Source organism: Solanum lycopersicum, chromosome 2 (assembly GCF_036512215.1).
Source record: "Solanum lycopersicum chromosome 2, SLM_r2.1".
Classification (NCBI taxonomy): Eukaryota; Viridiplantae; Streptophyta; class Magnoliopsida; order Solanales; family Solanaceae; genus Solanum; species Solanum lycopersicum.
In genome coordinates this window covers 27150153-27169238 of record NC_090801.1, presented here as the reverse complement: position 1 = coordinate 27169238, position 19086 = coordinate 27150153, and the positions used below count along the sequence as shown (strand labels likewise).

General features: G+C 35.8%; 1 long non-coding RNA gene across 2 annotated transcripts; it reads left to right on the top strand.

Moving 5' to 3' along the window:
- The first annotated feature begins 458 nt into the window (after positions 1-458).
- On the top strand, positions 459-8277 carry LOC109119249 (uncharacterized). Of its 2 annotated transcripts, none has more exons than XR_002026516.3 (2): positions 459-2322; positions 3593-8277. It is a non-coding gene; the product is annotated as an uncharacterized lncRNA (long non-coding RNA). The 2 variants fall into 2 exon arrangements; XR_011214445.1 differs by having other exon boundaries at positions 459-2421.
- Positions 8278-19086: the final 10809 nt, after the last annotated feature.

Here is a 19086-nt window from a genome sequence, read left to right as displayed (position 1 = left end):
CTCAATATTTTAAGATTATTGGTGCAAATCAAAAACATTTAGCGGTGATTTTTGTATTGTTTATGTGTGTTTCTTGATTTTCGGTCATTTTGGGGTATTTACGTAATAATCGGCCATTTTTCTAGCTGTTACATAAAAAATTTAAGCTTTGTTCTCTTATTTTTCACAAGATTCTAAGGTCCTTAGTGAAAGTCAAAAAAAATTGAGGTGTTTCTTCTATTGTTTATGTCTGTTTCTTTATTTTTCGACCACTTTACACATTTACATAATATTTTGCACCTTATGGACAATTATGAAAAGAATTAATGTATTGTTCTCATATTCGTCACAATATACTAAGGTCATTGGTGCAAGTTGAAATTATTTTGTATTGTTTATATATGTTTCTTGAGTTTCGATCATTTTGGGGCAATGCGGTAGTACTGAGCAATTTTCGAGCAGTTATGAAAGTACGTGAAGTTTTATTCTGTTATTCGTCATGATATTCTTAAGGTCATTCGTGCAAGTCAAAATAATTTTGAGTCACTTTAAGTACTATTTATGTGTTTTTCTAGATTTTTTGGTCATTTTAAATATTTAGATAATATTAAGCCATTTACGGTCTTTTACGAAAAGAAGTAAAGTTTTATTTTTTATTCGTCGTACTATATTAAGGTTATTCGTGCAAGTGAAATATTTTTTGAGATCATTTTGTATTGTTTATGTTTTTTTATTTGTCGATTGTTTTGTGGAATTTACACAATATTTGGCCATTTTCGAGTAATTAAGAAAAGAATTGAAGTTTTATCTTTATTTGTCATGAAATTTTAATGTCTTTGGTGCCATTCAAAATTATCTTGAGGATGTTTTTTGATTGTTTATGTGTGTGTTTTGATTTTTCGATTATTTTTGGGCATTTGCGTAATATTTTTTTATTTTTGGATAGTTATGAAAAGAAATAAAATTTTGTTTTGTTCTTTATCACGATATTCTAAGGTCATTAGTGCAAGTCGATATTTTTTAGATGTTATTTCGTATAGTTAATGTGTGTTTCTTGATTTTTAGCCATTTTGTGGCATTTACGTATTATTCGGCCATTTTTTAGCAGTTATAAAAATAAAAAAAGTTTTGTGATGTTAATCATCACTATATTCTAGGATCATTGGTGCACGTCCAAAAATTTTGAGGTGCTTTTGTTGATGTCTACGTGTGTTTCATAATTTTTTGATCATCTTGGCATTTACATAATCGGCCATTTTTTGGCAGTCACGAAGAGAAGTAAAATTTGATTCAATTATTTTTCACGTTATTCTAAGGTCATTGGTGCATGTCAAAACACAATTGAGGAATATTTTAGCAGTTATTAAAGATGTTAATTTTGTTCTGTTATTTGTCACGATATTCTAACGTTATTGGTGTAAGTAGAATGTTTTTAGACATTTTTTGTATTGTATATGCATGTTTCTTGATTTTTCGGCAATTCTAGGAGTTCACGTAATATTTGACCATTATTATTTTCTTAGGAAAGAAGTGAAATTTTGTTCTCTTATTCGGCACAAAATTCTAAAGTCATTAGTACAAGTCAAATTTTTTTAAAGTGTTTTTGCATTGTTTATATGTGATTTTTGAAATTTGGGGTATTTACGTAATATTCAGCTATTTTCGCGCAGTTATGAAAAGAATTTTTTTTTTGCTAATTCATCACTATATTCAAATGTCATTGGTGCAAGTCGAAATTTTTGTGAGCGGTTTTTGTATTATTTATCTCTTTTCCTAATATTCTGGGTATTCACGAAATATTAAGCCCTTTTGGACAGTTACAAAAGAAGTACAGTGTTGTTCTCTTATTCGTCACATTATTCTAAGGTCATTAATGTTAGTCATATTTTTTTTGAGGTTTTATTTGTAGTGTTTGCGTGATTCCTAATTTATCGGTCATTTTGGGGGATTTACATAATATTGATTTTTTTGAGGCACTTTCAAAAAGAAGTAATCTCATTCCTGAACAATATTCTAAGGTCAATTGTACAAGTCATAATTTTTTTGAGGTGTTTTTATAATGTCTATTTGTGTTTCCTGATTTTTCAAGGCATTTACGTAATATCCAACCATTTTCAAGCAGTTAAAAAATGAAATAAGGTTATTTTTATCTTATCATTCATGATATTCTATGGTCAATGGTGCAATTTGAAATTTTTTGATGTGTTTTTTGTCTAGTTTATGTGCGTTTTTTGAACTTTCAGTCATTTTAGGGGGATTTAAGTAATATGCAGCAATATTCGGGCAGTGACGAAATGAAGTTCAGTTTGTTGTCTTTTATCATGATATTCTATGGTCATTGGTGTAAGTCAAAATATTTTTGAGTTATTTTTTGTATTATTTATGTGTGTTTCTTAATTTTTCAGCAATTTGGGGCGTTGACCTAATATTTGACCATTTGAGGTTGTTACATCAAGAACTAAACTTTTTTTCTATTATTTCTTACGATATTCTATGGTAATTGAGCAAGTTATGTTTTTTTTTTTGTTTTTTTTTGTCTGTTTGTTGATTTTCAGACATTTTGGGGCATTTACATAATATTCTATTAACAGTGATACTTTGTTGTGCTATTTTTTTAGATATTCTACGGTCATTGTAGACACATAGCTTTTGACCGAATTTAAGTTTAACACCAATTTTTTAGAGCATAAATTTTTTTATAAATCTAAATAATCATTTCTTAATTATATATTTTTAGCCATTTAGTATCATTATTTTTTTTAATTCAAAACGAATAATACTTTTATAATTATAATGTTATATATATTTAATTTATAAACAGCCTAAACTACCACTACCCCACTCCCATACACCCCAGCACCCCATGACCCCACTCTCATACTCTCCACTCACACTACACACCCAACCTATACACACGTACACACTACTAAACACCTAATCACTATACATATAGACAAGCAGGAAAAAGATGGAAAAACATATACACAAAAAGGAAGAAAATCACCCACAAACAAAAAATCAACAAATATATTCACATTTTATTTCATATTTTGCTTTGACTCACAAACAAAAGTTGAAGTTGAGGTTTACTTTCGTGGTTTCGAGTTCGTGGTTCCTTATTCAAATTGTTTTTTTTTGGTGGAATTTTCGCAAAAGGTACCATTAAATTTTAATTGTATGATTTAATATCATGATTATACAAGCATTGATTGCAATATATTGAGGTTGTCAAATTTCACGTATGGTTAAACCATTATGTTTTTATATGAAGTATGTTCAAATATTTTATATTAACTTTATGTTTAGATCCTTTATATAGTTATATTTATTGTGAAGTTGCTATAAAAAACCGTAGTTTATTTCATACTAAATAACGCATCGTTTATTTCATCCTTAATTAAAGTTATTGTCCAAGTCTGTTCTTATTTTTTTTAATCTAGTTTTATAATGATAATATATGTAGTTATTATGTAATGATGTTAATTTTATAATGATAATATGTGTAGTGATATACCAAGGTTTCAAAGTATTTTTAATGTTTTTTCCTTAAGTTTAGTGTGTGTCCAAAAGCCTTTTTGTATTGATTTTTATGTAAGTTTCTCTTTATTTGCAGGAATCTGTCTAAAGATGAACGCGGAAGTTTTTGAGCAAGAAATGCAGAAAAGTTACCACCTACATAGCCTGTGACGGTTCGTCGTGCCTGTGATGGTCCGTACATGGCATCATAGTGAAGATGCTGAAGTAAGATGGGGAACTCTGACCAAGTGTGGGATTACGAAGTTCATGATGGACTGTCGTAGCCATGACAGTCCATCCTGTTGGTTCTTCATGATGATCAAAGAGTAATCCCAATACCCAATTTCCAAGAAGTATACATGTTATGGAATGGAGACCCTCGACGAATTTTCGTGCCTGAAACGGTTCGTCATACCGTTCGGCGAGGGTAATAAAGAAAGCAGCTGAAGGATCTTTAAAGTATAGGACGACGGAGTCCATGACGGCTCGTCCTGACCATGACGGCCCATCACTAGGCCCGTCGATCAAGCCGCGTTTTGAAAGATTTTCAGCAATTAGAGTCTTTCTTTTATAAGGTTTTTTTTATAAATAGTTTGAAAAAACCTCGTTTTTGGGGTTAGACTCTCTTATGGTTAAACTCTCTTATCGTTGGACTCTCTTATAGTTGTGAGATTCTCTTTTGTTATACTCTTTGTTAGTAGACTTTGTGATTGATATAATTTTAAAGAATTTTTAGTCTTTGATTAATTTCAGTAATTGATCCACTTTTTCAGCAACTGATTGTTGTTGCGTTTGTTGATTAATCAAATGAACTCCTGGATTTTATTTTTTCTCATTGAAGTAAGTGCATGAATTCTTATATTTTATATAGGAATACTGTGATTATGACTATGGGTAACTAAACTCCATAACTAGGGTTGTGGGAACCATAGGCGAATAATGTGAGGTAAAACCTAAGTAAAATAACAATTCTAGAATAGTGTCTTGCATGTATTGATAATTCTTTCGCTTAGAAGTCTTTTTAACGGATGGCCAACGTTAGAGCTCGCCTTAATGCTAATTGCTGAACCAAGGAGGTAGATAATAGGAAAAGAATTATCAAGCATAGATTTAGTGTATACTATCTAATAGGCTAGTATTGATTGGCACAAGTTAGTTACTTAGTCTAATATCGAATACGATGCTTAATATGAGGTAAAGGTAAGGGTTAGTATAGCAACACACGTATCCGGACCAAGGTGCAGAGTGAAATTTTCGATATGCCGGACTAAGGATTTAGAAATACATAACTTATCACTTTGCATGCAAGGTACTAGAAAATAATTGTTATAGTTAGAATTATCAAGTTAGAAACCTGTGGGGAACACTTAAACCCTAGTTACTTTTATTAATTGATTAAACTCCAAGATTTGATTCTGTTACTTGGTTACTTTAATTTAGTTCGTTATTTTCATTAATTTTGAAATAAAAAAACCCTTTTATTGTCTTTTGTTTTCTAAGGGAATAATTGACTAAATAATAGTAATAATAGATTGAAGTTAAGTCGGAACTATTTTCCTCGTAGAAACGATTCCAGCCTCATTAGTTGGGTTCTTTACTTCATACGACCGCTTTACTTCTTATTTGAGAAGTAAGTTTGAGCATTATCAAATTTTGGCGCCACTGCTGGGAAAAATAGCTTTTAGATTAACTTAAACTTATTACTATAGTTTATTCGATATTTTCTTAATTCTACTTTGTTTATTCTTTTTGATTCTTGCAGAACTATCTTCCTTGTTTGCCAACTACACGAAGAGGAAGAGAACCCTTTTTTTCCTCCGATCACGAATTAGAGTGTACACTATGCAACATTAATCAAAACTTGGGTATTAATGATGATGATCCAAACCAAAACATCCCAGCTCCGGTTGATGTTCATGATCAATTATTACCCGAAGATCCAGGTGAAAATCAACAAAGGGGATAGAATCCCGCTCCACCCCTTAAGAATACTACAGAGGCTATGATAATATAGCAGACTTTGATTGGCCACTTGTCTTGCCCCCCTCTACCACCAGGCCACACCTTTTTGGTAACTAGTATCTAATGCAAATGTTCACTGCCAGAGGTTTGTTTTCAGGGCTACCTTCTGAGGACCCACATGCCCATATAGCTAAGGTAAGGGCAATGTGTAAAAGTTGTGTAATGAGACCTGATTTGGATTTGGATGTAGTAGGGATATGAGTATTTCCTCTCTCACTGACGGGAGAGGCTGCTATATTATTCAATGAACGCCTTTATAACTCAATTTTCATTTGGAACCAACTAAGGGACGTTTTCTTAGCACGCCACTACCCAGTCTCCAAGAAACTAAACCACAAAGACAGAGTGAACAACATTGTCGCACTACCAGGAGAGTCAGTTGGTAGTTTTTTAGTATAGATTCACCTCTTTTTTGAGAAGCGTCTCCAATCACCTCATAGATGATTAGTCACTAAAGGAATATTTCTATCAGGGAAAAGATGATAATAATAAGGCGGTGTTGGATACTATAGCGAGTGGTTCTTATGGGGAGTGTCCTTATGCTGAGATTGCAGAAAAATTAGAGAAAATCTCCCAAAACAATAAAGCATGAGTTACTAGGAAGTCAGATACAGGGAGAAATACCTTCGCCGTGCAATCCACTCACAACCCAGCCACAGATAAGATTCGTGAAGAGATGGCTCAGATGAGAACTGAGCTTGGGTTGATATTAAAACATATCACTGGTGGTGCAGAAAAGATAAATGCAGTTAACTACTTGTCTAAACTACCACCACCAAATGATGAATGCTATTATGAGAAGAATTCCTATGCGGTAAATGAACAGCTGGGGGGTTTCCAACCGAGTGCCCAAGGCGCAAATCAGGAGAATTGGCACCAAGGTCAAGGAAACCAAGGTCGGATCTATGGTACGATAACCAGGAGGGTCATTATATCCGAGATGGAAACTACAACCGCGACAACAACTTAAACATGGGAAACTATGGAACAAAAATGATAGGAATGGGCCCTATGTCCCTCCTCAAAATTGTAAAGTTACTCCTATGGATGGTGGAGATAGTATGGCGCGAGTTGAGGATATGTTGCACAAAATGATGAGGAGGTTTGATGCTAGTGATGAGCACATTAAAGAGTTAAGGAGTGATTTAGCGGGTAGTTGGCAGAAAGTCGATACACATGCTATATCGATTAGGCATATTAATGTGTAAATGGCCCAATTATCTGCGATTGTGAGCAAACGGCAACCAAGCACTCTTCCTAGCAACATTGTCCAAAATCTGAAAAATGATAGACATTGTATGGTAATCACTACTCACGGTGGTAAGTAAACCATTGATCCACCTATGTCGTCTAATGAGAAAAAGGTGACAAAAGATAATGATAAAGTGGTAGAGGTTAATGGTGAAGTAGAAGATAACACTGGAAAAGATGTTGAAGTACCTAAAAAGGTAATTCCCATGCCTAGACCACAACCCCTCTTTCCTCAAAGATTAGTGAAAAAGACCGAGGATGGTAAATATCAGCGTTTTATAACAATATTGAAGCAGCTTTCTATCAATGTCCCTTTTGTAGAAGCTCTAGAACATATGTCTGGTTATGCCAAGTTTATGTAAGATCTGGTTACAAAGAAAAGATTGGTCACTTTTGAGGATGATAGTGCTATTGCTACAAGATCTCTCGTACTAAAGAAAGAAGATCCGGGTGCGTTCACTATTCCTTGTACAGTCGCGTCATTAAATTTTGCGAAAGCATTATGTAATCTTAGGGCAAGAGTAAATCTCATGCCCCTCTCCATTTACAAGAAGTTGAGTTTGGGTCACCCAAAGCCCACTGCGATGCGACTACTGATGGCTGACCAAAGAGTGAAAAGGCCTATAGCGATACTCCACTCTATGCTAGTAAAAGTGGAGTCGTTCATAATTCCGGCAGATTTTGTTATTCTTGATTATGAAGTTAATTTTGAAGTGCCTATTATTCTTGTGAGACCATTCCTTGCTACGGGTAGAGCCTTAGTTGATATGGAAAAGGGGTAGATGAAATTTTGGTTGAACAATGAAGAAGCAACTTTCAACATCCGTAGGTCCATGAGGCAGAGTGGTGATCTCCAATTGGTATCTGCCATATCCTACAAAGAAAAGATGAAGCAGCACCATGACCTAATAACTGAAAAATGAGAGTTATGGTTGGGGACTTGGTGCTTTTATACAATTCTAGGTTCCGGTTGTTTTCGGGCAAGCTCAATTCAAAATGGAATGGCCCTTACTTGATTACCCAACTATTTTCTCATGGAGAAGTTGAGTTGGAAACCAAGGAGGTTGTGCGGTTTAAGGTGAATGGACGACGAATAAAACTCTATTCTTGGCATGCTAAATCAACGAATAAAATGATCGAGGCACACCATCTTGATGAAGGCTAAGTAATCAAGTGTCCTAAATCGTGTCACAACATTAAATCAAGCGTTGGTTGGGAGGCAACCTAATGCTTATAGTTTTTCTTTCTAGTAATGGTAGCATTTTCTACTAATGGGTTTTAATTTTGCAGGCATATCACCAAGAAATTCTGTAGAAAATCACTCTGCAACAATTACTGATGGACACATCGACGGAGAGTCGCATGTATCCGTCGTGCTAGGTACGTCTTTCAGTTATTCTCAAAACTAGGGAACACGTGACAGAACCCATGATGGAAAATCACAGGTGCAACAGACCATCGTCGGGGACTCGTTACATCATTAATGAGCGTACCCGACCCAACTCGGTTGGGGTTATTTGAAAAATTGGTAACACTTAAAAAACCCACCCCTTCATTTAACCCATTTCCTTCCCTCTTTCTCCCATTTTCCTCCCTTTTCAACTTCCAACTTCCTACCTCTATTATCTATCAACTGATAACTTCCCCAATTCCCCAAATTCCTTAAATCTACCCTCTACTAGTCGAAGCTGGTGTTGTGGTTCTGTTCTTGCTAACCAAGTGCCTCACTAGCTTGTCTTTCTCCCGTTCTCAGGTATGTGTCTCTGATTTCAACCCATTTACATTGAATTTTTTTTTATCAATTAGTATTATCCTATTTCTTATTAATGGGTCTTCATTCTTTGATCCAATTTTGTCTTACCTAGGTTGAGAATCCTCAAATTGCCTTGTTAAAACTCTAGAAGTAGGTGCTTTAGAATTGCTAGTTTACTAGGTATTTGGGTTAGAAACATATAGGTTACCACTAAGTATTCCATGTGAGTCACACAGGATGAATGTGGCATCCCCAGTTTTATCACTGAATGACAGAGCGATACCCCAATGACGGACCGTCATAGGGTCCGTTCCAACACCCCCAACACCTCGTTGTCCAATTTTCTCCAAGTGTCCACCAGCGGACACATGTGACGGACTGTCATTCCTACGACGGTCGATCCTGCACAATCGTTATGGTTGTCAGAGACCCTATTACTAAGGGTCTCCTACCTTTTTCTAATTGTCCTCTTATGGACATCTACGACGGACCTTCACACCCTCGACTATTCATCTTGCACAACCGTCATGACGGTCAGAGACCCATCTCCTAAGGTTCTCCATTTTTTTCCAACTATCCTCTAACGGACATCTATGATGGAACATCATACCGTTGACCATCTGTCCTGCACAACCGTCGTGATGGTCAGAGACCTCTCTTCTAAGGGTCTCCATACTTTTTTCTAAGTACCCCATGATGGACCGTCATTGTCACGACGGTCCATCTTGCTCAGCAGTCATACTTTTCAAAGACTTTCCTTCAGGGGTCTCCGCATAAACATAGGTGAAGTAAGACATGACGGACCCGATGATGATCCATCGTACTCACGACGAGCCGTCACCTGGTCCGTCGTGTTTCACTGTTTCTGCAGAAAAGTCATTAAAGATTAGCTCTTATATTTATTTTGTTTAGTTTTTGATAGTCTTGTTTTATCCTTCTCGCACTAATATTGATTTTTTACATGTACTATTTCCTATGGAACCAAAAAAGATTGAGTTTATGCATGTCGGCGTTCAAAGTCTGTCGCCCCCTATGCTCGCCTGGTCTTATGCTCTGATGATGAGCATGACCCCGAGTACATGTCCCAAGGCACTACCACTCCATCACGAGATGCACGTGCTACCAGAGCTACACCCAAAAAGGTGGCGTCCGACGTAGTCACTGCCTCCCAATTTAATGAGGAGCACACATTGACTGGCATACCTTCTGGGTCAGATACACATGAAGAGGGAGTGTCTGGCTCTTTAGGAATTTCGTGGTCAGAGGAAGCCTTCGGGTCAGAAGAAGTCCCTACACCCGCCACAGATGCACATTCTTCTCCTCTAATGAGGCTGACAGCTCTGATTCCACTCCATGCTTACTGACTCGTGCTCTCACCCTGGTTGCCCACCAGACCAACCAGTGGTATGTCGATGGGCAATATCATGTTTATTCATACGTCAAGTTTCTGAATGATAAAGGAGTCATGACACATACCCTTACACTGGAGAGGCGGGTCCTTACGGGTAGTCTCTCCACCATGCCAGAGATCTTTTATATCTTCACCAGACACCAACAAGAGTGGACAACGTGTTCTTTGGGCCGTTATAGGGAGGAGTTGGTCCGTGAGTTTTACGCCTCTTACATGGCTACTCTCAAATCACAGATCGATAGGCGGGTTGCCCCCACCAAACATGCCCAACTTGAGCATGTCTGAGTACATGGCATTCAGGCCGATATCTCCCTGCCTATCATCCGCCGGTATCTATATGGAGAGGATCTTGATGCAAACTGGACCCCTCTCACTGCCGTGTTTGAATACCGGTGGAAAATTGTAAAAGATGGCCAATTCTTGTGTGAGACATCGCTGACAGAAACCACCAAGACGTTGATGGACCTGCACTTGTCTGTTGATTTAGAGGGTGCCGACTGGGTAACGGAGCCAAAAGGAGCCATCAAGAAAGCTAACTTGACCTTCACGGCTAAGTTCTTATGGTTGATTGTCTGCCACTGCCTTTCCCCCACGGTCGCTGATAATATAGTCACATGGGATCGTGCAGTTCTGATGGCGGTGATGATAGCCGGGTTTGAGGTGGACTTCGCTTGGCTTCTACAGGCGGTCATGCACGAGAGGGATTTCAAGGTCACAACTACTTACCCTTTTCCGTGCATGATATTTTACCTATGCAGGTCCGCAGGTGTACCCATCTAGCACATTGATCAACTCAAGACTCCGCTAGGCACTGTTGATATCGGCCTGATCAGCGATGAGGAGAATGAGGTTGCTCCACGCAAAGGGACCCGTTCAAAGTTGCCTTCACTTGGTGATAATCAGGCTAATATGGTAGCACATGCTCACACGGATATGCAGGCTGCTTCTGATACCACTGACAATACCACTGACAATAACCCAATCGATTCTATCTTGGGTAGTAGCACTGTCGCGAGCTCCTCTCGCTCAGCCCCTTTCCCCGCTCTGGTCCCGCTTGCTAAGGTCCAGAAACTAGAGGCACAAATGGCAACACTTCTGCATCACATCTAGCCTTGGATGCAGAGGTCTATTGGTGAGGCAAAAGAGCGCTTGGAGAAGAAAATTATCCAGCATACAGAGCGGAAGATCGCTGAGGTTCATCAATGCTTGGACGCTTTTGAGTTGCGGGTAGCCCGTCCAGCCCCTCAGGTTGACGTGTCAACCTTTCAGGCTGCGATCGAGAGTCTTCGTGCGGACATTTATATGATCCTAGAGTCTAGGGTGCCTGAGTCTGAGGCCCCTTTTGCAGAGCCTGCTGAGGACACAGTGATGGTGGCCTTATTCGCCACTTCTGAGATTCCACCACCTTCCCCAAGAGAGCATGCCAAGAGTCCTAAGGGTCGAGAGGAGGATGAGGCTAGAGCACGGAAGAGGGAATGTCTTCAGATGGAGGCTGCGAGAAGAGCCTCACTTGCTGATGAGGAGGCACGTCGGATCAGGCTTTAGAGTCAGCTGGTGGGGCATCTAGCTCAAGAGATGTGGCGATAGCGGGAGGCACTGTTGATAATGTTGTTGCTGATGAGACACTACTGTGGGTGTCCAGACTATAGAGGTAGTGGGTTCCGGGGAACGGGACCCACCAGCTTGCTGATCGTCGGCGCTTTGCGTCCCAGGTTTGCTTCACCTATCACTATTTTTATTTCAATTTTTTAATGCATTGGGGACAATTGTATTTCTTTTTGTTGGGGGTGGGGTAAATGGAAAGTGACTGATAGGGTGAAGTCTGAGTAGCCTAATTCACTATCCTCTTTTGGGGTTTTCTTACCTGTGTTCTTTTTCCCCAAGAGACGGATTATTTTTATTGTTGAACCGGCATGTCTATATCTTGTGTACATAGTTTAACTCTAAAGCATGATGGCTAAAATGATATCCTGATGAAATAAAAATGATGCATTACTAGGCATAGTAATTGATAAATGTGTGGCTCTAAGACTGACATAGAGATACACCACTGCATGATCCTAAGTCTAAAATTCAAAATAGGTGTCTGATAATCTGGTAGAGTAATGAGATATCAAGTGAGTATGAGGAAGATTTGAATAGTCCACTATTTCTACTGAGCTAGAACTTGCCTAGTTAGTGCTGCTAAAAGTAAGTTGTAATAGAAAATTAGGAAACGATTATACGCCCTTGTTCAATATATCTCATTTTGAGCCTAAATAAAAAAAATGAAATTAACCTTTCTTTGATCTAAATGATTTGAGCTTAAATTAAACCTTTCTTTTTCACCCCAACTGATCTTTTCTGGGAATAATGTGTTGGCCCTGGTCCCTCCTTGGACATGTGCACCTCAGCTTATGCCAAAAGCATAAGTTAAGGGTGGATAATGTAGAAAACAACCTTTTCATGGCCCTGACCCAACTTTGGGTATTGTGTACTTTGACTCATGGCAAAGTCATGAGTTGAGGGTAGCTATTATGAAGAATGCTCTGGAAAGTGGAGTTGAAAGAACACAGAGAGAGAAAGAACAAAAGTAAAGTGACTCAAGAACCAGTTGAAATAAAAAAAAATACAATAAATACAAGCAAGAAAAGAAGAGAGTCACTTACACAAATGAAGAAAGAATGGAAAATAGCAAGGTGAAAGATTATGAGAAATTGCGCGAAATGAAATGATAAGAAGTGGTATATTTAGCAGATATGTCAAGGAGGGGAAAAATTCACTAAAGTATAACTAAATATACCTTATCTGACCCTGAGCCTATGTTACAAGCTAAAAAAGTTCTATCGTGATCCTAATAGTTGCATATCGAACATAAAGCAGTGAAAATAAGTGAAAGCTTATGGCAATATGTATGAATAAGTTGTTAATTTGTTCTGAGAGTGAGTGTTAAAAAAGTAATTCTTATACTCAAACTGAAATCATTGTGTGAAAAATAAGGATGTTTTTTTGAAGTGAGGACACTAGTTGCAATACCAGAAATATTAGTACCTCGGTGAGAAATTGAAGAGGATAGGTGTAAGTGTGTGGTGAGTCTGTATCATGGTCTGATTTCACATAATTCAAGACAAATAGTGATAACATGCATAAGCATGATGAGACTGATCGGGATTGATAGCCAAATGATTGCGAAAGCTAAAACAGGGATACTATTGTACAAAGATTTTCTAGCGAGTCATAGTGCATCGCTTGAGGACAAACAACGAATTTAAGTTGAGGGTGTTTATATACCATGGTTTCACGTTATTTTTAATACTTTTTCCTTAAGTTTAGTGTGTGTCCAAAAGCCTTTTTGTATTGATTTTTATGTAAGTTTCTCTTTATTTGTAGAAAATTTGTCTAAAGATGAAAGCGGAAGTTTTTGAACAAGAAATGCATAAAAGTTACCACCTACATAGCATGTGACAGCCCGTCGTACCTGTGATGGTCCGTAGGTGGCATCGTAGTGAAGCTAATGAAGGAAGATGGGGAAATCTGACCAAGTGTGTGATTACGAAGTTCATGACGGTCCGTCCTTCTGGTTTGTCGTGATGTTCACAACGTAATCCCTGTACCCAATTTCCAAGAAGTTTAAGTGTTATGGAACGGAGATCCTCAACGGACTGTCATGCTTGAAACGGTCTGTCATACCTATTCGTCGAGGGTAATGAAGAAAGCAGCAGAAAGATCTGTAAAGTATAGGATGAAGGAGGCCATGACGGCCCGTCGTGACCATGATGGCCCATCACGAGGTCCATCGACCAAGCCGCGTTTTCATAGATTTTCAGCAATTAGAGTCCTTCTTTTATTAGGTTTTTGTTTTTTATAAATAGTTCAGAAAAACATCGTTTTTTGGGTTTGACTCTCTTATAGTTAGACTCTCTTATAGTTGTGAGATTCTCTTATGTTATACTCTTTGTTAGTAGACTTTGTGATTGATATAATTTTGGAGAATTTTTACTTTTTGATTAATTTCAGTAATCGATCAACTTTTTCTTGAATTGATTGTTGGTGCGTCTGTTGATTAAGCAAGTGAACTTCTACATTTTATTCTTTATCATTAAAGTAAGTGCATGAATTCTTATATTACATATATGAATATTGTGATTATGACAATGGGTAACTAAACTCCTTAACTAGGGTTGTGGGAACCATAGGCGAATAATGAGGTAAAACCTAATCCAAATAATAATTCTAGAATAGTGTCTTGAATGTAATGCTAATTCTTTCGCTTAGAATTCTTTTTAAACAATGACAAATGTTAAAACTCGCCTTAATGCTACTTGCCGGACAAAGGATCTAGATAAAAGGAAAAGAATTATCAACATAGATTTAGTGTATACTATCTAATAGGCTAGTATTGATTGGCACGAGGTAGTAACTTAGTCAAATATCAAATATGATGCTTACTATGAGGTAAAGGTAAGTGTTAGTATAGCAACACACGTAGCCGGACCAAGGTGCAGAGTGATATTTTCTACATGCCGGACAAAGGATTTAGAAATACATAACTTATCACTTTGCATGCAAGATACTAGGAAAGAATTGTTATAGTTACAATTATCAAGTTAGAAACATGTGGGGAACACTTTAACCCAAGTTACTTTGATTAATTGATTAAATTCCAAGATTTGAATCTGTTAGTTGTTAATTTAATTTAGATAGTTATTTTTATTAATTTTGAAATAAAAAAACCCTTTTATTGTCTTTTGTGTTCTAAGTAAATAATAGTAATAATAGATTGAAGTTAAGTCTGAACTATTTCCCTAGTGGGAACGATCCCAACCTAATTAGTTGGGTTCTTTACATGATACGATTGCTTTACTTCTAATTTGAGATGTAAGTTTGAGCGTTATCATGTAGTTATCAAAATTTTTATATTCATGTCTAACAATTTGAATGAATTCTTTGTTTGATTGAGTTTAGAAGTGCAATTAAATTATGTTTTATATTATATTATGTGTGTTGTCTTACATTATTATTTTTTGGATGCTATTAAAAATAATAACAATAAAAATGGAATAAGGAAAAGAGGTAGAATACCTGAATAACAGAAGAATTAAAGAAGTAATGGAGAAGGAACGTTTGAATTAGAAAAAAAAAATAACAGAAAATATATAATAAAAAGAATGGAGAAAATGTACAGGAAAAAAAATTATTAAAAACAAACAAAAAGTAAAGTGTTAAAAAATATAATGAAATATTTTATTATTATCGTAAAAAAAACTATCAGAAAGGGTAAGAAAAGAAAAAGGAAAAAATAAATATTGGAAGAGAAAACATAAGGAAAGTTTAAAAAAAACGTGAAAAAATAGTACAAAATAAATAAGAAAGAGAAACAAAAAATACAATAAAGAAATTAAATAAGAAAAATAAAAAGAGAAATAAAGAAGCAAACAAAATGTTGAAAGTATAAATTAAATAAATAAATAAATAAATAATAACGTATAAGAACCAGACATGCTTATAAAATCAGATAGTTTTAAATTTTGTCAAAGATAAATTAAAGAATGAGGGTAAATACATTTGTTTTAATAATATAATATCAAAATATTTGTTTAAGTCATGAAAGTTCATAAAGCTACCGTGCTAGAACCACAGGATTAGAGCGAAGCCTAACACCTTTTCCTCGGTTAACAGAATTCCTTACCCGAAATGCTGGTTCGTAGACCAAAACTAAGAGAGTCGTTTCCTTTTGGTTAGAGATTAAAAACAAAAAGGTGACTTGGAACACCACAACTTAATTTCAAGTAGCGAATCTGAAAAATTAAAATAATCCTTAATTAATAACGTCACTTAAATTTGAAAAACCCTTATGCCGCCGAGGAAAAAAGGGGTTTGACGTCTCTGGCGACTCCGCTGGAGAACTAACTAGAATTCGAGTTTGTAAACATGGACTTCTACATGACTTTATTATTTATTTACGTACTTATCAGTTTTTGGATATTGTGTTTAATGGCATAATATGTTATTTGCTTGCTTATTTACCCTTTTGATAATATGTGAATTATTATATAACTGTCTTTCGTCGCGCTTCCATCTGAATATTCTGAGATACTTTATTTGGAGATGAAATTATGCTCGCGAGCCATGATATACCAGAGATACGGCAACACTCTTGGGAAGGATTCTATAATAGCACATGTCTTCGGATGGGAAGGACAAACAGTGAGCCCAGAAAGCCCTTCTACTAGTAAGTTGTGTGTGTGTATATATATATATATATGTATGTATGTATGTATTCATTCTTCCTTTACTAACCTTGTTTTTTTAAAAAAAAATTAATAAAAAATTACTTTTTGTGAAATGATTGGAAATTTAATTAAGTAAAAATAAAATATAATCTAATATACTATTATTTTATAAAAACAAAAGGGATCTGGTTTGGTTATCTAATAAAAGATTTTTTTTTGGAGTAATTTTGAGGGCTACTTATATATATATATATATATATATATATATATATATATATATATATATATATATATATATATATATATATATATATATATGTATATATATATATATGTACATATATATATATATATATATATATATATATATATATGTACATATATATATATATACATATATATATGTGTATATATATATATATATATATACATATATATATATATATATGTATATATATATGTATATATATACATATATATATACATATATATATATATATGTATATATATACATATATATATATATATGTATATATATATGTATGTATGTATGTATTCATTCTTCATTTACTAACCTTGTTTTTTTTAAAAAAAATTAATAAAAAATTACTTTTTCTGAATAATTTTTGCGTTATTCATATTAAAAAAAACATTTCATTAAGCCTAATTTGTCACTATCATAAGATTGGAAAATATGTATCCATATGGAAAGGGAGACAAGAGACAAAGGGAGGATCAATCACCTCGATTCATGATTTTGGATAAGGCCCCGACACTCTTGAAGAGATGGTATGAAAATATGACAAACCATAGATAAGGAATGGTGTTCAAACGCTTGGAATCTCTACGAAGTCTTTTGTATGCTGAGCCATAACGGAATTTCATAGAAGCACTAATGCCTTTTTGGGACACGTTAAGCAATGTATTCCGTTTTTCTTGTTGTGAACTCAACCCCCACACTTGAAGAGATAGGGGCATTCATTGGAAAGGGTAAACATCTTCACAAAGGATAGCCTTTGATACCAAAACATATTAATGGGAAGAGGTTTGTAGAATTAATGCATATAAATGAGAATGGAATAGGTGGTTGTCTCGATAATGGATGGGTTCCATTAGAATTTTTGTACAAAAGATATGGCAAAAGTGATGGATTTGAAGTGTATGGAAAGAAACTCCATAATTATGGGTGTCGTCTGACCAGGGAAGCACACAGTTATGATGCCTTCGTGGTGGATTTTTGGGGATCATGGTATTTCAAAAAAGGGAGGGAAGATTAGCATGAACTTGGCTGCAGTCATTATAGCTTTTGAGAAAAAGCCTAACATCACCCTCGTACCAATGATTCTGACAGACATCTATCGTGCTTTAACAATTTGCAAGGATAGAAAAGACTATTTTTAGGGATGCAATATGTTATTACAACTATGGATGATTGAACACATTCGTCATCACCCTTATACATTGGACTTTAAAGTAGAATGAAATGATTATATTGGAGGCCACAAAGAATGAATCAAACATCATAGTTTTTCGAAGGGTATTGAAGCTTGGAAGCAACACCTCAATAATCTGACTGCTGACAAGATTGCGTGGAATTATCATTGGTTTCCGTAAGCCGAGGTGATATACATGTCTACTTTTCGATCATTCATCGTCCTAATGGATCATCGAGGTGTCCAACCTTACATTCCACTTAGAGTTATGCAACAACTTGGGCGAAGCCAGTTTCTACCACCTAATGAAGATATGCGGTAATTCATGTATGAGTTTCATCCCGAGATACCTTTAAGGAAATCAGAGATATTTAAGATTTGAGGGGATGCATACTTCTGAAGTCCCCACGATATGGTTAAGGATCGCACCAAAGGTGAGGTGGACAAAGCATACTTAGAGTGGGTTCATGATCAGCCCCTTCCTAAGGTTATGCAAGAAAGGTCAATAAAAGGATCCATTGATGGAGAAGCAGAAATTGAGGTTAGGATTTAGCAAGCTTGCCTCAAAGTCAAAAGAAGCTATAGACCTACTCTTGATATCCTAAATAATGAACTGAAGAACGCTAAAGAGGAGTTGGCCAAACGTGATGTGATATTTGACGTTAGAGTTAGAAAACACCGTTCTACCATTCTGAACTTACAAGAAAAATTGGGCATTGCCACAGGCTTTATAGAGAAACAGGAAGAGGAGTATAAAAAAGAAAAAGCCCAGCTTATCTGCGCACAGTCTAGACTCCAGACTCAAGTTAAAGCCTCTATGAATTGGGAAAGAGAAATAGCAAGGCGTTTCAGTGCTTATCGGGTAGACTGTGAGATTGAGAGAGGTCAAAGGATAGACGAACAAGATTCACTCCACCTTCAAATTGAAGAGCTCTAAGAACAAGGGGGAAAATTTGACGCATGAAGTCAATACTGCTCACCACTAGTTACAGAATTGTTATGACACTATGGATGAAGCCAGATATCAAATACTACAACTCATGGATGAACTCAATAATGTTTATTTTGGATATTTACAGCAGAACGATGAGAGGTCGGGCCGACAGGCGCGTGCTCTGGCTCCATGTCTACCGAAGGTGTTGGCAAAGAATTATAAACGTATTGGAGATGATTGAGATTCGAGGATTTAGTTTCTTTTCGAGTCTATTTTCTTAGTAGTGATTGTTTTATTTTATTTTATTGTTTTTTTTCTCTTTTTCATTTTTTTATTTTATTTCATTTAGAGTCTATCTAAGTCTTAGGTACTTCTGTTTTTTATGTTTCAAATCATTTTTTAAAAAATATTTGAATATGAATGAAAAAAAATTTCCTTTGATCACCTTATGCTCATATGTCATTGAAAAAAAAAGTAATACCTTTCTGGAATTATGCAAGATCTGATTCATGGGCCAACATGATACGTAGCCAAACCAAGGGGTTCGATCCAAAAAAAATTTCACTAAAAAAAGT